Genomic DNA, 23,203 nt, shown 5'->3' with positions numbered 1-23,203 from the left:
GGTCAATGTCCAAACATGCCACCAAAATCTACAACCTCAATTGTGACTGAGTTATCTACATCCTATTTGTAACTGAAACATGGCTAGATGACAATTACAAGATCACCCACAACAACTGCCTGCCTGATAACTTTAAATGCATCCAAGCAAACAGGAAAACCAAAAGAGGTGGTGGACTGGCAATCATCCCTAAGGAATACCTGGTCATCAAACTGGAAGACCCATTAAACATTGATAAATGTGAATCCTTAATCTTACGCCTATCAGCAAACCCAGAACAAACCTGAAATTCATATTCATACACAAACCACCAACTTATGATGCAACCATCGTAGATTCCTTCATGGAAGCAATCAACAATTTAGCCATCAACCACAATCATGTGATCGTCTCCAAGAGACTTCAACATCTGATTTGATGAAGAAAACACAATCACACAACAATCTCTAGGAAGCTAACTAGCAGCAATGAATCTAAACCAACTAGTCAAAGGAGCAACCCACATGGCAGGGCATACACTTGACGCAATCTTCATCAACAAAAAACTCATTACCACACCACCACCAATTAAAATGCTCTGGTGCGACCACCTCATCATTGCCTACATAATCACAATGACCACTCCAATAAACAAGCAACAAGACAAGCCACCGATCACCATGAAAAGAAATTGGAGAACCATAAAAAAATCCAACCTAACTGAACTTCTGGAACTCAGCAAACCGCTAGCAACAACTATGGATGAAGCTGACCTGGAAAAAAATGGCTCCACTGCACAATTAGATCACAACAATGATTGATGAAATCGCCAAAGAAAAACCCTTCACGCAAAGGAGCAACGGCAAAATGGTTCACCTACTACTCAGTGCCATGAAAAGAAAAAAACAAACTATAACTAGAATGGAGGATCAAAAACAACCGCTGAATAAAATCATGTTTCAACAACATATCCGCTCATTCAAAAAAGAAATACAAAAAGCAAAAAAGAAATACGACAACCGAATCTTCAAAGCACCAAACACCCAAAAAGAACTCTTTAAAATCATAAATGAAATAAAAAAATCCACCTGACTGCAACAACATGCCAATAGCAGCGAAGAAACTATGCAATGACCTAGAAGACCACTTCCAAAACAAAATCAACACTATCCAACAGACCATAGAAAATAGACCATGAGAACAAACTACGGAACCCGTCTACCCCTACGAGGAACGCCCAAACAAACTCCAAAGCTTCCCAGAAATATCAGTGGAGACTTTCGTCAAACTGGTAAACCAAAGCAACAAAACAGGTTCCCCTGTGGATCCCTGCCCCCCGGACATATACAAATCAATCCTCAAACAAGGAACACCCATGGAATACCATAGGGATGTCTTCAACCTTTCAATCTCAACAGGGAAAATGCCACAATCCTTCAAATCAGCATACATCAGGCCGCTACTGAAAGATACAGCAGGAAATGTAGAGGACCTACAACAGAACAACTCTAGAATTTCTAGAAGAGCACTGTTTACTAGACCAGGCAAAAGTAGGTTTCAGACCAATAAGAGGAACGGAATCGGCACTCCTCTCAATATGGGATGACCTTAAAGCAAACACAGATTCAGACAACAGTACTGCATTTATACTTCTAGACCTCTCTGCGCTGCGGCATTCAACACAGTTAACCACAACGGTACGATGTCCTTTCATCATGGGATGTTTTTTTCGTGGGGTTTTTTACTGTGATTTCTTTTTTCGAAAAAACCCATCGCATTTTTTAGGGGGGTTTAGTAAATTATATATGGGGTGTGGGTGTTTGGGAATGAAAACAATTTAAAGAAAATGTGGGGTTTGGGGAACCCGCCAAAAATAATGTAAAAAAATTTGATGTGTTTTTTCGGTAAAAAAATCACGGTAAAAAAACCAGCGAAAAAACATCCCGCGATGAAATGACATGGAACCACTACAACATCCTCATCACGAGATTGAAAGAACTTGGAATCACCGACCTACTGTGGATCAAATCCTTCTTAACAAAAAGAACAGAGACTATATGGCTGAAACCTTTCAAATCCAGCCCAAGAGAATCCTCATGTGGAATCCCACAAGGATCACCCATCTCCCCATTATTATTCAACATCTACCTGTCTCAACTAATCAAGATCATCAAAAGGGACGTCCTCATCTGCTACTACTATTCTGACGATACACAAATAGTCTACACAGTACAAGACACTCATGAAGAAAACACAACATTAGAGAACTGCCTTCGTGAAATATACAATTGGATGAACTCGAACTATCTCAAACTCAACCCAGGCAAAACAGAAATAATGATCACAAAAAATATTGGAGACAACCACTACATACCTTGGCCGAGGGAAATCGGTATAGCCCCAGCCCCATCGTCAACTGTAAAAAACCTGGTAGTCCTGATGGACAACAAACTTGCTCTAGGGCCACAAGTAAATGCTCTTATCAAGAAATGCTTCTTTCTCCTGCGAGAAGTAAAAAGGATCCTATCATTCCTGTCATTCACCAACAAAATATTTGCCATCATCGCTCTGGTCATGTCCAGAGTAGACTACGCCAAAAGCCTGTATCTGGGTATGCATGAACAACTTCTCAAAAAACTACAATACATACAAAATGCGGCGGCCAGACTGCTCCTCAAATTACCCTGAAGACAACACATCAAACCAGCACTGAAAAAACCACATTGGCTACCAATAAAACAGCAAATCAAGTTCAAATCAATGTGCATCACGCACAGAGCAATACACGACCAAGGCGCAGAGTTCCTGAGAGACAAATTAAGCCTACATCGTCCAACAAGAACGCTCACAGATCAAGCAACGACATCAGCTTGGAACCAAAACCTTACAGCAAAAGGAAATTCGGAGGATCCTCTTTCTCTCACCTCGCACCAAAAACCTGGAATGATTTACCAAAGAACATACGTAACACAAGAAATCACCTACTATTCAGAAAACTCCTCAAATCCTGGCTATTCTCCTCATACCTCATAATTAGAAGAACGTCTACAAGGGCATATACACAGCTGAAACCATGATGATCCCAGACCCCCTAAGGACAAGGCGATTTATCAATAGCACCCTGCTCTCCAAATTACACACAAGCACCAATAGACCACCGACCGTAATAGATAGCAAGGGAGTAGGTGACTATTCACTTACAACACCAAAACTAGAGGTGGGGACTAGACACACCCCGTCCCAGTACACTAAGTGCAAATAGATCAAAGCTGGGGAACGGGCCACGCCATCACTCATAACAATTAGATGGATAAGAAAGAAAAGTTGAAATCAAGACTACCTACAAGACAGCTGAATACACAGAACAAGATCTGTAAGAACTAGGCTATATAACCCACTAACCCTAACTTCAAATCTCTGCATACCTAATACACCCGAAAATCCACACAACCATCTTCTCGCTGAGCAGACCACACGCACTTCACCACACCGCAACAACAAACAAACAACACATAAACCGCACCAGCAGCACACAAGGTCTTGCATCATTCCGATACTCACACCAATGCTCAGTGCATGGTGAAAACCGCACTGAAGCCGCCAATAGTATACCACTTCTCTTACTTTCCTACTCCCTCTTCACCCGACTAACCAAATCCACCTTCTTGTTTACAGATCCGCCAGAGCGCCTGGGGACCAATTCCGTTGGTGACGGTGCACGGTATAAATACCTTTAACATTTAACATGAAAGCTACAACTGTACCTTAAAATGACACACTAGGTTACCCTTTAAAACTTAAAAAACCCTGTTCAAAGGATTTTCCTATCTTTTTCACCTGGTAATCGGAAAAGCCTTTACCTGTCACTGAGTTCATAGCTCACTTTAAGGGAGACTCATTTTACGAACAAAGTCACATACACATGACGCACCACAAACATTTTGGCACTGCCTGTAAGTGGACTTTGTTGCAGTGGACTTATAAAATACCCATGTAAAACCTATAAACACTTCAAACGGTTGGCTTTGTTAATACTACTTCTTTGTAACAGGGCTTCAGTGCAAGGAAAGTATATCAATCAAGTGGTTGAAAGCAAACTTGGTTAAGACATTTTCTTTACACCAGTAACGCACTTAAAGCTGCAATTAAGCTATTAACGCTCAACAGACATATTAACGCTCAACAGACAGCTTACATATTATACTGGTAGGCCAAAGTTTGTTGTTACTGCTTGATAAGAAATCCTCAGAAGATGTGATATGGGCATTGATAGGCAGATAGTAATTGAGAACAGTCATAGGGATTAGCATGCCCATGGGAAGTCAATGGGTGGGTAATGAGCCAAACAACTAGCAGCTGTGTGTCCATCCCCACATGTCATCCCCTTCTAAACTCTACTCGAATGCACTAGTTTCAGCTTATAGCAGGCGCTTAAGTGCCCCCCACTAGCCAAAACTAAAAATCCCCACAACCCTTTTTGGATCACAAATATGTTTAAAAAAAAGCTGCCATGGGTTCATGGATGTCTAGAAGAGGAAGGGTCAGGAACTGAGAGGGTAACTGCTATGCCTGTTATGTTCTAACAAAATCAATGACTAGTGCATTGGGAATGTGTACAAGAACATAAGAGGCTAATGTGAAAGCAGAGCAATAGTGGGAAATGCAATTTTAACATAACAATATAACAATAAAAAATAAGAAAATCATTTCAGATTTATATTGCGACAAACAAAATGGAAAGAAATGCAGAAAAAGGAAAAACAATGAATGCAACCCATGTGCCTTCTTGGCACTCAAGCCATCAATCGCAGTCCTGGTGCCCTCTCGGCACCTGGGCCGCCATCAGGGCCAGATTATTACTTTTTTTTCTCCATATTTAGGCATTTCTTTCTTTTTTGCCCGCAGGGCACCGGCAAAATGGAAAGAAATGCCAAAAAAAGGAAGATAGGTCAGGGAGTGGGGGATTGGGCCTACCTTAATCTGCCATCATAGGTCGTAGCTGCTGCACGCATGCTGTCTCCTGCACTGCCCAGCCTGAGCCGTGTCACTCTGGAAACAGCCTTAAAGAGAGCTGATGGGATAAAGGGTACACATGCCTCTTTAAGGCTGCTGTGGTGACTCCCTGTTCTGCCACCAGCCAATCATGTTGTCTGGGTGCGGGACATGAAGTCATGGCTGAGCGTGGTGTGTGGGCGAGTCTGCATGCAGTGTATGTTACGCCACTTCTTTTTTCTTTTTTTGTGTGCCTTTCCTCAATGCGATCATGTGCACTGGACAATGGCCAGCCATGGTGGAGCCTATGGCAGGCTCATAGCATCCGGGGGTACGGGCCTGAAACATGGGTCAGGATGGAGCCCCCGTTTGAGCAGAGGCTGGCCCGGGCCTCGCCAGGCTCGCCCGTCTCTAGACAGGATCAGTTCAAAGTACCATATTCCAAGTAAAGGCTATCCAACGGTGTCCAGCCAGGCTTTGGGCAGTTTTGTCTGTGAGTCAACCTGGGTTCAGAGGTGAAGATATATGTTGATTCAGGTGGCTAGTCAGTACTGAGTCAGATTTGAGCGGGTGCTCCGTGCAGATCATGGTGGTGCTGAGCAAAGCAAGTTGAAGATGTCACCAGCAGCGGTTCGATGATCGAGCATGGTTAAAAATAAATAGATCACTGGTTTGGGTCAATGAGTGACGTGCTTGTCCAGTAGTTCGAGTCGAGCTGTGATGCAAAGTCCTGGTACTTAAATGCTTGGTTTGATACAGCGGTTCGATGCAGCTATTCAAATTAATCTCCATAGAGTCGCTGGTGCTCGAGCCAGAGAAGTGGCTGACCTATGATGGGACAATGCAACATCAAACCGGTTTGGTGATGCAAGCACGGTGGTTCGCAAATGAGTGAGTGCCAAATGAAGCCTCAGTGGATCCCTCTGATTAGAATGTGGCTCAATCGGTTTTATGTGGTGAACACAGAGATACTGACTTTCTGGCCATCAGGATGCCTTGAGACCCACTGTAGGGGTTCTATGAAAGGGGGAGACCTTTCATCCCAGGGATGTTTACAAGCAGCATGACATGTATTGGTCTTCTGGACGAGTCAAGCCCAGTGTTCCTTGGGAGTGGGTAGGGAGCAAAGATTGCCTCTGCCTTGGATCCCTCCTTCACCTCAATGGCTGAGGCCTTTGGAAAGTTCAACCCTCCCAAAGAGGTACAAATTAATTCTTTCTTGAGTCCTGGATGCTCGATAAGTGAATCAAAGTAAGGGTAGTAGACCCCTCTTTTATAGGCAAAAGGCTCATGGATTTAGGTGAGAGCAAGTCTTTTTTAAAGGGTACACTCCCTGTCCATGTGGCTGTATCATACCCAAAGTGCTGTGTGCCAAAGGAAGTGTAGGGGACAGGGAGGAAGAAGTACAGAGAGAAACAAGGAGGGTCTTTCATCATAATTATGTACTTTTGGAACAGAGGTGAAGACTGTAGATGCAGCCTCTTTGCTGAAGTGAATTTGATATTGATTTTGATGATTTATTACACGCATATCCTTGTGGAACCAAGCAGCAGACAAAGCATCTAGGTGATGATAATAACTTCGCATGTTCAAGTGGCCTCCTTAACAGTTCCAGATTTAATCGAACAGATGTGTTGTTATCGTAGATCGAAACATAGCAAAGGAGGTGATGTTTCGCAAATCAGCTGGGAGTAGGTTCCATAAGTGAGGGCCCTTAATGCAGAAGCAGTGGTCTTCCTGGATAGCATACTGGGATGAGGGGACACGCAACAGGTTTTTACCTAATGATCGCAGAGTTCGGGTGACTGGTAGGGTTTAATTACTGATGCCATATACTTGGGTGCTGAACACTGAATACATTTATGTACCAGACTGACAGGGTAATTCATAGAATTTCGCAGAAAAGTGTCGCAAGCGGCTGCGTAGAGTGTCCGCGTGCGATTGTCTGCGCCAGGCACATGCGCTAAAACCGATTTCCGCGCACAGCGTATTCATGGATTTTAGGCTCCCAAACCAGCCGTGGCGCAGAGTATCGCAGCGACCCTGCAGCAGCGCCAGTAACGCCCCCAAGAACGCCCTCGCGCAAGGAAAAGCCATCAAAATCGCTAAATCATCGCAAAGGGCTGCGCTAACCCTGGACCAGTTTACAGGGCTGCCAAACAAGGAACGCAAAGCGGGTAACGTGCATATCAGGGGTACGCGTGAAGTTATACACGTGATTAGCCAGGGTACGTGTATTTCAGGGGTGCGCGGGAAGTTCCACACGCGAATAGCCTGGGCGCGTGTATTTCAGGGGTGCGCGGGAAGTTTTACACGCGATTTCAGCACGGTACGTGTATTTCAGGGGTGCGCGGGAAGTTCCACACGCGAATAGCCTGGGCGCGTGTATTTCAGGGGTGCGCGGGAAGTTTTACACGCGATTTCAGCAGGGTACGTGTATTTCAGGGGTGCACGGGAAGTTCCACACGCGAATAGCCGGGGCGCGTGTATTTCAGGGGTGCGCGGGAAGTTCCACACGCGAATAGCCTGGGCGCGTGTATTTCAGGGGTGCGCGGGAAGTTCCGCACGCGAATAGCCTGGGCGTGTGTATTTCAGGGGTGCGTGGGAAGTTACACACGCTATTAGGCTGGGTGGGTCCTCACAGGTGTTCCCTGTACACCCTCGACGGCCCCTGCAGGCAGCCCACAAAACAGGGGACTACCCTGCACACCTGCTCATGTCCCCCTGCACCCCCACCCCCCAGCAGTGCAGGGGCAGCCTCCACCAGACCCCCACCCATGTCTCCCACCACCCCCACCCCCCAGTCACCAGGGGCACCCTCCACCAGGCCCCCACTCATGTCTCCCAGCGTGCTACGTGTATTTCAGGGGTGCGCGGGAAGTTCCACACGCAAATAGCCTGGGCGCGTGTATTTCAGGGGTGCGCGGGAAGTTCCACACGCGAATAGCCGTGGCGCGTGTATTTCAGGGGTGCGCGGGAAGTTTTACACGCGATTTCAGCAGGGTACGTGTATTTCAGGGGTGCGCGGGAAGTCCCACACGCGAATAGCCTGGGCGCGTGTATTTCAGGGGTGCGCGGGAAGTCCCACACGCGAATAGCCTGAGCGCGTGTATTTCAGGGGTGCGCGGGAAGTTCCACACGCGAATAGCCTGGGCGCGTGTATTTCAGGGGTGCGCGGGAAGTCCCACACGCGAATAGCCTGGGCGCGTGTATTTCAGGGGTGCGCGGGAAGTCCCACACGCGAATAGCCTGGGCGCGTGTATTTCAGGGGTGCGCAGGAAGTCCCACACGCAAATAGCCTGGGCGCGTGTATTTCAGGGGTGCGCGGGAAGTTCCACACGCGAATAGCCTGGGTGGGTCCTCACAGGTGTTCCCTGTACACCCTCGACGGCCCCTGCAGGCAGCCCACAAAACAGGGGACTACCCTGCACACCTGCTCATGTCCCCCTGCACCCCCACCCCCCAGCAGTGCAGGGGCAGCCTCCACCAGGCCCCCACTCATGTCTCCCACCACCCCCACCCCCCAGCCACCAGGGGCAGCCTCCACCAGGCCCCCACTCATGTCTCCCACCACCCCCACCCCCCACCATCCAGGGGCACCCTCCACCAGGCCCCCACTCATGTCTCCCACCACCCCCACCCCCCAGCATCCAGGGGCACCCTCCACCAGGCCCCCACTCATGTCTCCCAGCATGCTACGTGTATTTCAGGGGTGCGCGGGAAGTTCCACACGCGAATAGCCTGGGCGCGTGTATTTCAGGGGTGCGCGGGAAGTTTTACACGCGATTTCAGCAGGGTACGTGTATTTCCGGGGTGCGTGGGAAGTTCCACACGCGAATAGCCGGGGCGCGTGTATTTCAGGGGTGCGCGGGAAGTTTTACACGCGATTTCAGCAGGGTATGTGTATTTCAGGGGTGCGCGGGAAGTTCCACACGCGAATAGCCTGGGCGCGTGTATTTCAGGGGTGCGCGGGAAGTCCCACACGCGAATAGCCTGGGCGCGTGTATTTCAGGGGTGCGCGGGAAGTTCCACACGTGAATAGCCTGGGCGCGTGTATTTCAGGGGTGCGCGGGAAGTCCCACACGCGAATAGCCTGGGCGCGTGTATTTCAGGGGTGCGCGGGAAGTTCCACACGCGAATAGCCTGGGCGCGTGTATTTCAGGGGTGCGCGGGAAGTTTTACACGCGATTTCAGCAGGGTACGTGTATTTCAGGGGTGCGCGGGAAGTTCCACACGCGAATTGCCTGGGCGCGTGTATTTCAGGGGTGCGCGGGAAGTTTTACACGCGATTAGGCTGGGTGGGTCCTCACAGGTGTTCCCTGTACACCCTCGACGGCCCCTGCAGGCAGCCCACAAAACAGGGGACTACCCTGCACACCTGCTCATGTCCCCCTGCACCCCCACCCCCCAGCAGTGCAGGGGCAGCCTCCACCAGGCCCCCACCCATGTCTCCCACCACCCCCAACCCCCAGCAGTGCAGGGGCAGCAGGCAGTCAGGCAGCAGCAGATGGCAGGTGGGAGCGTGCTCGGGGCTCTGGGGGGCAGTAGTTCGGCCTTCCGGGCAGGAGCGTGGTATTCCGTGTGCTTACGCGTGGCCAGCTTGGTACGGAGTGATTTGGCACGTGAAAATCCTGCACGTCAGCGTGAAAACCGAGGAAAGGCCCTTAGCGCGTAAGCGCGTCAGCACGCATACGCGATTCTATTGGACCAAAGGCCCTCAGCGCGTAAGCGCGTCTGTGACGTGACCCGCACGGGTGTTTCCCACACAGCACGTGATGACAGTGCACACGTGGAAAGACTGCACGTCAGAGTGTAATCGCGTGTGATTGGTGGAAATGGCCCTACACGCAGAAGTGACAAAGCGTGTAATTGGTGGGAATGGCCCTAGCGCGTACACGCCGCGTAAGTGACGCTGGACGTGTGGGCCTGTATAAAAGGTACGCGTAGAACACCATTTCCTTGTACGTGCTTTTCGTGGAGAGCGAGTGGGTGAATTCTGTACTTCTTGTCGTTTCACACGCGATTTACTTCACGGCGTTTCAAGTTCGTATTCCCTGTTACCTCTGACAGCTTTTTCTCTTTTTTCTCTTTTACTGGTTTACCTGGGCCTGTTCCCTCAAACAGTGTTCCCTTCTACTGTTGTCCTGTCTCCTCAGACAGCGTACAAATCTTCTTTTGGCGGGGGTGTTGCCAACCAAACGCGCTCCTTTTTCACGCTCTTTTACCTGGCAGACGGTGAGTCACGCACGTATCTAACATCTGTGCTTGCCCCGTGTGTAGCCTACCCCTTCAGAGGTCATTCTAGGCTGCGTGTGACACGCATACGTTCATTCTTGTGTTACTGGGTGCCACAGCGTAGTGCAGGTTTTTCCTTTCTGCACACGTGGTCTAGGAGGGGTTGAGTGCACGTCATCTCCCTTTTTTGGGGCTCCTGTGCGTAGCGTGACCCGTCATCTTTCCCCAGGGGTTACAATCAGCCTTGCAAGAGCACTAGGGTACAATTACCATCTGGTACCCAACCCCTTTGACCCCCAATTGCCCAGGACAATATTTTACAGCCACTCCCATACGCACATTAACATCACTGCCATGGCTGGGAGGCGAGGATTCCGTAAGGGTGGCAAAGGTGGAAGAGCCACAAGTGGTGGCCGTGGTGGATCCGGTAGGGGACGTGGTCGTTACTTGCAGGGTGAGCCTGTCCCCCATGTGTGGAGGACCAGTCAAGGGCACCCATAATCCCCCCCCTCCTGTTGAGGCTGATGTGGCTGACACCATCCATGCTCAGCCCTTGTTGGACCAGCCCATTGTGGCACCAGACCTGGCTGACTCCATGGCTGACTTCCAGGTCAGCAGGCCTATGACACGCGCGCTGGTGCACGTTGATGTCACCATGCTACGTTCATCTGGGGCAGCAAGGTCATCTGCTGCACCAAGTAGGCAGGGCGGAGAGGCTGCAGGGGCAGCTGCGGCTCCATCCACCCCAGCCCTCACACACCCAGCCCAGACAGTGTCGGTCCTAGTCCATGCTGCTGACATTCCCCCTGACACCATCACACTAGAGCCAATGCCTGCACCAACTCCCATGCTGAGTGTGCAATCCCACACTCCTGATACAGAGTCCACCAGGGCTCCTGCCCCTAGTGTCCAGAGCGGCGCAGGACACGCAGGATCACCACCACCTTGGAAGCGGAAGAGGAAGAGTGCTCGTCCGGCACAGGCTGATGCCCCAGACACGGCTACACAGTCCGGCCCATCCAGGAAGCCCAGCTTCACGGATGACGAACTGAATGCACTTGTCGAGTATGTGTCCGCACATGACAACGAGATGGTCATTGTTGCAGGATCCAAGACCACACCTGCACAACACCAGGCACACTGGCAGACCGTTGCGGACATCGTAAGTGCCCTTGGAATCGTGAGGCGCACAGCCAATGATTGCTATAAGCGCTGGAATGACCTAAAGCGCAGGGCAAAGAGTAAGCTGGCCTCAAGTCATGCCGCAACTCTAGTGACTGGAGGTGGGTCTCCAGTAGTAGACATGGAACTCACTCCACATGAGTCAGTCGCTGGGACCTACGTCACGGAGGAACAGATCCAAGGCGTGGGAGATCTGGCTGATTACGAGGCATTGTCCGGTGAGTGCACATGCATGTGTGTGTCATCCATGTGCATGGTGTGTGTGAGGGCTTCTGTTTGTGTGACAGGTGAGAGTGTGTGTGCCTGAGTCGTATGGGTCAGCCATGTGCTTCATGCAATACATCCTGCGCAACTGCATTTGGCCATAGCAGTATCCCTTCTGCCAACAGTAGACATCTAGCCCAACTGCACGCCAGTTGCCCTTGAAGTGTCACCTTGCCACAACATTGTTGCTTGATTTTTCACTGTTCATTTAGTCAGATTGTTTGCATTCCACCACTATTACTAGGCATGTCGCAGTCCTCTAGTCACATGTCTGACATGGCTATGGTAAAGTGGAGTGACTTTGTTACCTGGATATCATTTGTACAAACATGTCCCTGTGCAATTGCACCATTTCGGACTGGCAGCTCCAGGTGAAGAATCTGACCTGTTTGAATTAGAAAAGCTATCACATGCGGGAACTGGACTGAATGAATAGGTGCTGCCCTCCTCTCCATCTTCACTCAATAGCAATGGTACATGCCATCTGTGTGATGGCATGTGTGTTTCACCTGCCAATCACAGGCCAATGTGTGATGCCACTGCCAGGCAGCATGCAGAAAATGTGTTCATCTTCCATCTTGGTGTCATCAGTGTGTGCCATTTGCCTGCCCTTCATACGCAGTGAGGGTGCATGCATGGGAGGGTTTTAGTCATGTGGGACATGTGTCAAACAAGTACTGGTTCTCTTGCTTCTCAGCCCTCATTGTGTGCCATGGTGCTAATGCCTGTTTCCATTTCTTTGTTTTAATGTCTTTGCAGGGGAAGACGCACCTGATACTGCTGGGGTTGTGGAGATGGTGCAGACCCAGGAGGGGTCCGAGGGCCGACCAACCACCAGTGAGGGACGTGGTGTGGTGGTGGGTGAGAACCCACAAGTGCTGCAGGTCCTGCTCTCAAGGGGTGTCTCTGGCTGCACCTCCCCCGAGTTGTACTCAGGTGTTGATTCGGATGAGACCTACGTGCCGTCGCAGGTGAGTGTTCCAGGGAGGGATTCTGTTCTGTCTCACCCACCTGCACCAGGGTCAGAACCCTCAATGGGGATGTCAGTGTTGGCAGCTACGCCTTTGGTGGTTACGGATGCAGGGTCACACTCCGCGACATCTGATCCTGTTCCTGGGCCAGCAGATCAGAGGGGGAATGCAGTCCTGCAGCCTCAGGCAGTGCCGGCACAGCAAGGCGCAGTTCGCCTTGCCCCAGACAGGTGTGGTGCCCGCCGACGTGGTGGCCGTACGCCACCTGGCAATACCGCATGGGAGCAATCCATTTACGGTATGGCAACCCAACAGGCAGCATCATCCGAGATGATGGCTCAGGCCATGGATAGGGTGGCCACTTCCATTGTCCCCCCTGAAAGGCTGATGGAGCGACTAGAGCAGGCAACCGACTCCATCTGCCAGTCACACAGGGAGGACATGTTGGGGTCCAACAGGGACAGGCGGGCGGCACTGGCGACTCTGCAGGAGGCCATCTCCATTGAGTCCCAGGGCCACAGGGAAGCCCTGAGGCAGGAGCTCCTTCACCTCAGGACGACTCTTGTTGAGCTTGAGGCTTCAACACACCAAAGGACAGAACAGCAGCTGGAGCGTCTCACCCGTACGCTCTCAGCTGAGATGCAGGCAACGAGGGCGGAGGTCCGGGCATCCCGTGAGTTGTTGCATGGGGACCTCCGCACACTCATCCTCCAGAACCAGACCTACCACACCCGCATGCTTGCAGCCATGGAGGAGCAGACTAGGGCCTTGCGTGGGCTGCCTCCCATAGTGCAACCACCTCCGGATGCAGCTGCACAGGGTGATAATAGCGACAGCAGTGATACTCCCACAATAGGGTAGCCGTGTGGGCCATGAGCCCATGGAGGTGTTTTTTTTCCCAGGATCCACGCAGGTGGGTTCTGGTGTGCATCCTGTCCTCGGACCTCCTGGGTGGCCTCCCCAACCCCCCCGGGCCCTTCAATGGCCATTTTTGATTTTTTTTTATTTTTATTTATTTTATTCCCTATTTTTTTGGGACGATTTGTTGACTTCCGTGGTTCCTGTGGGCATACGCTGCATTGTTGCTGGGCACATGCAGGCTTGTAATGTATTTGGTTCAGATGCTTGGGTTTTAGTCACACACACCCCTCCTGCTTCCCGTTTCCATGGGCTTGCAAAGGGTGTGCCCAAGTGACAGTGAATTACACAGTGACGTTGGACTCCCATGAGCTGTGTGGGCAGTCTGTAGTCAATACTGTGTATACATTCCTAGTGCATATTGCTGTTGTGTTGTACACTGCATGTTGCATTGATGTGTAACTCATCTTCTGTGTCTACCTCCCAATTTGCAGGTCCCTTCCTCATGTCTACACAAGGACCTCTAGTCTGGAGATGTGGTCCATGTTGGCAGCAGTGCACCTACAACTCTACATGGCGCCAACACTGCACAATTGGTAGTGGTGGGAGTGCAGGCATTTCCAGGTGGTGAGACTACTAATATTTAACATTAGTGATGTCATGTTAATGGTAGTACGTGCTCAAGTTTGTTGTTGGTCCGGCATTACTGTGAGCATTTCAGGTGTTGCAAGTATCTAATAGGGACACTGTACATTGTGACACTAGTGTCATGTTGTGTGGATTCCTTTGTTTACCTGCAAACAGCATGACATGGCACGGTGTGTGGTGTGGCGGTGCTGGGGTTGGGTTGGCTGACATGGCACTGTCCTCTTGTTGCATTTTGCAAGTGGGTATTCATTTTAGCTGCTTGAATGTGCAACTTCACAAAACTGCATTGGTGGTGTCTGTGTGGTTAGGGATGCACACATTGTGACACTTCCAGGTGAACAATCTCAGGCTGATATGGTTTTCACGGTTCTTTCTCCAGACATTCAGGGTCAGTGTCAGGTTGAGTCATCATTGATTGTCAGATGGAATGTGGCAGGGCAGTGTGCACTCCACAGGGGTGTGATTTCTATGTGAAGTAATTAGCCACTAGCTGTGTACGGGCTGCCTCCCCCCGTGCCCTTTCCCCTCCCATGCGCAGCGGCTGTGCATGTGGTTGGGGATGGGGGGGCACCACCATGTCCACGGCCAGGCCCCGGCGTGTTGCAACGTTGTGCAGGACACATGCTGCCACTATGATCCTGCACACTACTGGGGGAGCGTACAACAGCTGCCCGCCAGAACGGTCAAGGGAGCAAAAGCGTGACTTCAGCACTCCGAATGTGCGCTCCACTATGCCCCGGGTTGTAATGTGGCCTGCGTTATATCTTACCTGGGGTGGCGTGGTGGGTTTCCGAATTGGCGTCATCATGTGGGGGCTGAGAGGGTAGGCACTGTCCCCTGTGGAGGTGGTGATTGGTATCATTGGTGGGGTTGTGACCTTGCTCAGTATCTGACATGCATGCATGTGCAGTGGCATTCATACTCACCAAGCAGCCATGTATCGCCATGCCGCCCAGCTTCTAGGTCCCGGCTTAGGGTGGACATTCGGTAAATGAAGCTGTCGTGGGTGGACCCGGGATAGTTGGCATATACTGAGGTGATGATTCCCTTGGCATTACATACTACCTGCACGTTGATGGAATGCCAGTGCTTGCGGTTCCTATAGATGTGCTCAGATGCCCTGGGGGGACGTAGAGCCACATGGGTGCAGTCGATGGCACCTAGCACTTTGGGGAATCGTGCCACAGCGTAGAAATCCAGGGCGGCAGCATGCCTTTCTGCAGGGGTTCTGGGCAGGTATATGTGCCTGTGGACTGATGGCCGTGCAGTGATGATGTTCAAGACCTGGTGTGGGCAGCGTGACTGGGTGGCCTGTGATACACCACCCACAATGGCACTTGTCCGCTGAAATGATCCAGTGGCTAAGAAGTGCAGTACATTGAGGACCTTCTCCAGGGGGCTGAGTGCTTGGGAGCACAGGGTGGGTGATGTGAGGTCATCCTCCCACTCACTCAACAGGTCCAGTATGATGTGTGGTGGAAACCTGTACCTCCCATGCACCTGGTCATCAGGCATCCCGAAAAGGCTGGTTCTGGGTGTGAATATTCTGGCCCTGACTATCCTCCTCCTCCTCCTCCTCCTTTGGTAGGCCACGCCCACTGCTGCTAGGAACGGTATGTTCATCCTGGGTCTGAGCTTGTTATTTTTTTAGCACGCAAATTAATGCGTCGCGCGTGTTGTAGGCGAGCGTGTGACCCGCGCACCCCTGAAATCCAGTACCCAGTCCAATAGCGTGTGGAAATTCCCGCGCACACCGGGATACAGGTGCGCTGACGTACTTGCGTGTGTAAGTGTCCGCGCACACCTGATATACACGTACATAGGACAATCGCGTGTACGCGCACTTTTGTCCAATTACACGCGATGACACCCTGACGTGCTGTCCAATTACACGCAATGAGACTCTGCCGTGCTGTCCAATTACACGCGATGACACTCTGACGTGCAGTCTTTCCACGTGTGCTCTGTCATCATGTGCTGTGTGGGAAACACCCGTGCGGGTCACGTCACAGACGCGCCTACGCGCTGAGGGCCTTTGGTCCAATAGATTCGCGTATGCGTGCTGACGCACTTACGCGCTAAGGGCCTTTCCTCGGTTTTCACGCTGACGTGCATGATTTTCACGTGCCAAATCACTCCGTACCAAGCTGGCCACGCGTAAGCACACGGAAGACCACGCTCCTGCCCAGAAGGCCGGACTACTGCCCCCCAGAGCCCCGAGCACGCTCCCACCTGCCATCTGCTGCTGCCTGACTGCCTGCTGCCCACGTGCACTGCCATTTGCTGCCTGCACATCAGCCAGGGGTGCTGTTGCTGTGACCACCCCTGCTGGAACCGAAGACTCCCGACTGGAATTCCATCGCTCCACAGCCCAGCCCCAGGACCCAGTTGCCCACCCACTCCTGCCTCTGGGGTTGTCATGTCGGGGCAAACACCATCTGTGACCACTGACAACCCCCGGCCAGAGAGGCAGAGGGGCACCAGCTTCAGTGCCACCGAAGTTGGTGTCCTGGTGGAGCAAGTCCTGGGGCAGTATGATGCCCTCTTCGGAAGTTCCCGCGGCGACAAGGAAGGACGGACTCGGATCTGGACTGACATCGTGACTGCCATCAACGCGGAGGGGGTGGCAGTCCGGGACTTACAACATGTCAGGAAGCGCTGGGAGGACTTCAGGTCCAGGACCCTGAACAAGGCCCGGCGCCTCTTGAAGGCAGCGGATGCCAAGGGGCGCCGGGGCTACTTGTCGGAAGAACAGATGGGGGTCCTGGAACGCATATCCCCAGCCCTCCACGTCCAGGTCCTAGAGTAGCAGACCCGTCTGGAGTCGAGCGGTGAGTGTACATGCATCCTGATTGTGAGCAGTGCGTGTGGTGATTATTCGGCATTGTGCCGGTTGCACATCTGTTTGTATGGGGTCGAGTATGGGTGGGGGTGTACAGGGCCGTGACACATGCGAGGGCTGTAATGTGTGAGACATGGATGGTGCTTGTGTGTGTGGGCTTGCATGGCAAATGCAGTTGTGCGTGCACACATGTTTGGATGAATGTGTATGTAAGTAGACATGTCCGTGATGTCAGGTATGTATGTTGTTTTCGGCTGCATGTATGAGCACTGTGTACATGTGCATGTGTGTGTATTTGTCAAGGGTGCAACAGTGATGCAACATGGATGCATGTGACAGCGGTATGTGGAAGCCTGATTGGCAGATGTGACATGGATGCCCGTCTGAACAGTGCAACACTTGGCAGAGGTGTAGACATGCATGCAAGTGTGGTGCTGTGTGTACATGTGTTGTGCACTTCCTGTGTTGCATGTGATGTCTGGCTCCCCTTTGGCTGCTGATGCTGTTGTATGTGTAGGGATGGTGGTGGCAGTTGCGATATGGCTGTGGTATGGCTCATGTGTGTGAGTTGCAATGACATGTGTGTTGGGGATTGTGATGACATGTCTGAGGTTTGCCAATGCCACTCATGTGCAACTGTCATGCGTGTATGTGTCCATTGTACAGTGCCCTGATGCCTGTGTTTTGTTTCTCCCTGTCTGCAGCGTCAACTGATGAAGAGGGCGGAGAAGGTGCTGTGGAGCACAGCGCCGGGGATCCGACCGCCAGCCGGAGACGCAAGGCCCGGCTCCCCTCCCGTGTTGCCATCTCGTCGGGGAGTGAGGAGTCCGGTGCCGCGTCCCAGGCTGAAGCTGCCGGGAGGAGGTCCAAGAGGCGGAGGTTGCAGTTGGACTCCTCGGCAGCAGAAGGGGCAGCTGGGACCCCACAGGGCCCAACAGGGGAAGATGGCACGGAGTCATCCAGGTTGGTGGGGGGTTTGGTGGAGGAGGGGGCCGTGCAAGCACCAGAGACGGGGTCTGGAGGTGGGGATCCCACTGGTGTTAGTGGTGCAGTGCAGGACCAGGGACAGGAGGCAGCACAGGCGGCCGCGGAGGTGCCTGTGTGCAATCCTGTCCCCGATCCTGTCCCTGCATCATCTTGCACCAGCAGGGATGCCTACGTCCAGACCCATTTTCAGGCAGGGGATGAGCTGACGTCAACTGGCCTTCCTCTGCCTGCGGACGTGGCCATCCAGGTCCGGGTTGAGCCTGTCCTGGCTGGTGTGGCGTTGCGTCAACGGGCCATGCGAGGTGACCTGCAGTCTTTTCATGGAGAGACTGCACGTCATCTCGAATGGCTCGTTGACCACGTCAGCCTGCTGGGACAGGTCACCCAGGCCGGATTCCTCCATCTGATGGGGCTTGCTCCGACCCCCTCCTCAACTGGACCCCCTACGCGCCAGTCGTCCTCTGTGCCATCTTCCCACCCATCAGTCACCTGGGTGCCCTGTGGAGCTGCCTCTGACGGTGCGGCCAGGCTGGTGGAGGAGGCATCCCTGCCACAGTCGGGAGTCGGAGGTCCAGCAGGGGTGGCCACATCAACAACTGCACCCCAGCCGGCGGAGAATGTGCAGGCAGCAGGAGGCAGTGCACGGGCAGAGGCAGAGCAGCAGCAGCAGCAACATGGTGGGAGACATGAAGGCTCGGGGCTTTCGACATCGGAGGGGCAGGCATCGGCCGGAGGGCAGGGGGACCCAGGACAGAGAGTGTCTTCCGTGTGGCAGCGGTTGGGCCACGCCTTAGGTGCGGAGCGGCGGCGGGCGGAAGAGGCGCGGCTCACAATGGTCAGGGCTGAGAACTCCATGCAGAGGGCCCTGAGGCGGGCCGAGTGCCTCGAGGCAATCTGCAGGGGGTTTGAGGAGGACACAGCGTCGTCCCTGCGGACCCTCGGGGCCATGGAACAGGACCGCCTCCGGGACATCGAACAGGAGTTCGATGATGCCCTGGCCCGGGACACCACGGAGTGAGCCGCTGGACTTGCCCGCCGCCTTTGTATATAGTTCTTTAGTTTTAGGTTTCCTTTCTTTCTTATTATGATTTGGAGTCGACGGACACTGCTCCACTTTTTGTATATAGTTGATATTTGGGTAGGTTTTTTAGTAGGTTTCCTTTGTTCAGTTGGGCTCATGGACCCTTGGTAGTTTTTTACATAGTTCGTTATTGCATGGAGATTTTTTAACTTTTGACTTTGGGCAAATATTTTTTGGATTCTGATTTTCAGTTTTGTGTATTTTATACAGACATGCAGCTTTTTTTTCTCATTCACATTGTAGTTTGTTTTCTTTCTTTAGCATTCTTTATTTTTTTCAATACAATTTTGTTTCCATACTTCACTGTGTGGTATCATCTCATTGGTTTCATGCATGTCATGTTGTGTGTTTTCCCATTCAATTGCAACCATTGTGTGTGACGGACATTGGTTCATTAGCTTAATGAACATTGGGGGTGTAACATGTGATTTCCATTTCCATGTGGGTGAATGGGTTACTTGGTAGGGCTTTTTGGCTGTGGAGGCTGTCCATTACGCACATGATTGGGGATTGTGAGGACCTGGTGGGGGCTGCCCCTGCACTGCTGGGGGATGGGGGTGGTGGGAGACATGAGTGGGGGCCTGGTGGAGGGTGCCCCTGCACTGCTGGGGGGTGGGGGTGGTGGTAGACATGAGTGGGGGCCTGGTGGAGGCTGCCCCTCCACTGCTGGGGGGTGGGGGTGGTGGTAGACATGAGTGGGGGCCTGGTGGAGGCTGCCCCTGGTGGCTGGGGGGTGGGGGTGGTAGGAGACATGGATGGGGGCCTGGTGGAGGTGCCCCTGGTGGCGGGGGGGTGGGGGTTATAGGGGACATGAGTGGGGGCCTGGTGGAGGCTGCCCCTGCACTGCTGGGGGGTGGGGGTGGTGGTAGACATGAGTGGGGGCCTGGTGGAGGCTGCCCCTGGTGGCTGGTGGCTGGGGGTGGGGGTGGTGGGAGACATGGGTGGGGGCCTGGTGGAGGGTGCCCCTGGTGGCTGGGGGGTGGGGGTGGTGGGAGACATGAGTGGGGGCCTGGTGGAGGCTGCCCCTGGATGCTGGGGGGTGGGGGTGGTGGGAGACATGAGTGGGGGCCTGGTGGAGGCTGCCCCTGGTGGCTGGGGGGTGGGGGTGGTGAGAGACATGGGTGGGGGCCTGGTGGAGGGTGCCCCTGGTGGCTGGGGGGTGGGGGTGGTGGGAGACATGAGTGGGGGCCTGGTGGAGGCTGCCCCTGCACTGCTGGGGGGTGGGGGTGGTGGTAGACATGAGTGGGGGCCTGGTGGAGGCTGCCCCTGGTGGCTGGGGGGTGGGGGTGGTGGGAGACATGGGTGGGGGCCTGGTGGAGGGTGCCCCTGGTGGCTGGGGGGTGGGGGTGGTGGGAGACATGAGTGGGGGCCTGGTGGAGGCTGCCCCTGGATGCTGGGGTGTGGGGGTGGTGGGAGACATGAGTGGGGGCCTGGTGGAGGCTGCCCCTGGTGGCTGGAGGGTGGGGGTGGTAGGAGACATGGGTGGGGGCCTGGTGGAGGGTGCCCCTGGATGCTGGGGGGTGGGGGTGGTGGTAGACATGAGTGGGGGCCTGGTGGAGGCTGCCCCTGGTGGCTGGGGGGTGGGGGTGGTGGGAGACATGGGTGGGGGCCTGGTGGAGGGTGCCCCTGGTGGCGGGGGGGTGGGGGTGATAGGGGACATGAGTGGGGGCCTGGTGGAGGCTGCCCCTGCACTGCTGGGGGGTGGGGGTGGTGGTAGACATGAGTGGAGGCCTGGTGGAGGCTGCCCCTGGTGGCTGGGGGGTGGGGGTGGTGGGAGACATGGGTGGGGGCCTGGTGGAGGGTGCCCCTGGTGGCTGGGGGGTGGGGGTGGTGGGAGACATGAGTGGGGGCCTGGTGGAGGCTGCCCCTGGATGCTGGGGGGTGGGGGTAGTGGGAGACATGAGTGGGGGCCTGGTGGAGGCTGCCCCTGGTGGCTGGGGGGTGGAGGTGGTGGGAGACATGGGTGGGGGCCTGGTGGAGGGTGCCCCTGGATGCTGGGGGGTGGGGGTGGTGGTAGACATGAGTGGGGTCCTGGTGGAGGCTGCCCCTGGTGGCTGGGGGGTGGGGGTGGTGGGAGACATGGGTGGGGGCCTGGTGGAGGGTGCCCCTGGTGGCGGTGGGGTGGGGGTGATAGGGGACATGAGTGGGGGCCTGGTGGAGGCTGCCCCTGCACTGCTGGGGGGTGGGGGTGGTGGTAGACATGAGTGGGGGCCTGGTGGAGGCTGCCCCTGGTGGCTGGGGGGTGGGGGTGGTGGGAGACATGGGTGGGGGCCTGGTGGAGGGTGCCCCTGGATGCTAGGGGGTGGGGGTGGTGGTAGACATGAGTGGGGGCCTGGTGGAGGCTGCCCCTGGTGGCTGGGGGGTGGGGGTGGTGGGAGACATGGGTGGGGGCCTGGTGGAGGGTGCCCCTGGATGCTGGGGGGTGGGGGTGGTGGGAGACATGGGTGGGGGCCTGGTGGAGGCTGCCCCTGCACTGCTGGGGGGTGGGGGTGCAGGGGGACATGAGCAGGTGTGCAGGGTAGTCCCCTGTTTTTGGGCTGCCTGCAGGGGCCGTCGAGGGTGTACAGGGAACACCTGTGAGGACCCACCCAGCCTAATAGCGTGTGTAACTTCCCACGCACCCCTGTAATACACGTACCTGGCCAAATCGCATGTGAGAATTCCCGCGCACCCCTGTAATACACGTACCCTGCTGAAATCGCGTGTAAAACTTCCCGCGCACCCCTGAAATACACGCGCCCAGGCTATTCGCGTGTCGAACTTCCCGCGCACCCCTGAAATACACGCGCCCAGGCTATTCGCGTGTGGAACTTCCCGCGCACCCCTGAAATACACGTACCTTGCTGAAATCGCGTGTAAAACTTCCCGCGCACCCCTGAAATACACGCGCCCAGGCTATTCGCGTGTGGGACTTCCTGCGCACCCCTGAAATACACGCGCCCAGGCTATTCGCGTGTGGAACTTCCCGCGCACCCCTGAAATACACGTACCCTGCTGAAATCGCGTGTAAAACTTCCCGCGCACCCCTGAAATACACCCGCCCAGGCTATTCGCGTGTGGAACTTCCTGCGCACCCCTGAAATACATGCGCCCAGGCTATTCGCGTGTGGAACTTCCCGCGCACCCCTGAAATACACGTACCCTGCTGAAATCGCGTGTAAAACTTCCCGCGCACCCCTGAAATACACGCGCCCAGGCTATTCGCGTGTGGAACTTCCCGCGCACCCCTGAAATACACGCGCCCAGGCTATTCGCGTGTGGAACTTCCCGTGCACCCCTGAAATACACGTACCCTGCTGAAATCGCGTGTAAAACTTCCCGCGCACCCCTGAAATACACGCGCCCAGGCTATTCGCGTGTGGAACTTCCCGCGCACCCCTGAAATACACGCGCCCAGGCTATTCGCGTGTGGAACTTCCCGCGCACCCCTGAAATACACGTACCCTGCTGAAATCGTGTGTAAAACTTCCCGCGCACCCCTGAAATACACGCGCCCAGGCTATTCGCGTGTGGAACTTCCCGCGCACCCCTGAAATACACGCGCCCAGGCTATTCGCGTGTGGAACTTCCCGCGCACCCCTGAAATACACGTACCCTGCTGAAATCGCGTGTAAAACTTCCCGCGCACCCCTGAAATACACGCGCCCAGGCTATTCACGTGTGGAACTTCCGGCGCACCCCTGAAATACACGCGCCCAGGCTATTCGCGTGTGGAACTTCCCGCGCACCCCTGAAATCCACGTACCCGGCCAAATCGCGTGTGAGACTTCCCGCGCACCCCGGTATACACGCACACGTATTTTTTGTCAGCGGGTGTCTGTGTTTGTGGGTACCCCTTTGCACGTCATTTGTCCTGGAGGGCCACAGTATAGGACATTCATCATGGCAGTATATAGGTGCTATTTGTTGGCGCACCTTTTGGCGCACATTTCTTACAGCCGCAGAGACGCTAACGCCTGCTTTCTTGTGGCGTTCGTGTTTGTGCCTGTGCGCTGGTTTGAGCGTGCGCTTTTTTGCCCTATTCTATTCCATGAATACGTGTTGTAGGCGAGCGTGTGGGCGTTCCGCGCACTTGTGCCCTGTACTTCCCCCGTGACGCCCACGTTTTTGCAAGTTGTTCCCCATTCCGAGTGTTACGCCCGTGTTCCGCCTACTTTTGTTGCG

Source organism: Ambystoma mexicanum, chromosome 8 (assembly GCF_040938575.1).
Source record: "Ambystoma mexicanum isolate Mex_15411 chromosome 8, UKY_AmexF1_1, whole genome shotgun sequence".
NCBI classification, from domain to species: domain Eukaryota; kingdom Metazoa; phylum Chordata; class Amphibia; order Caudata; family Ambystomatidae; genus Ambystoma; species Ambystoma mexicanum.
Note: the sequence above shows the minus strand (reverse complement) of the source record.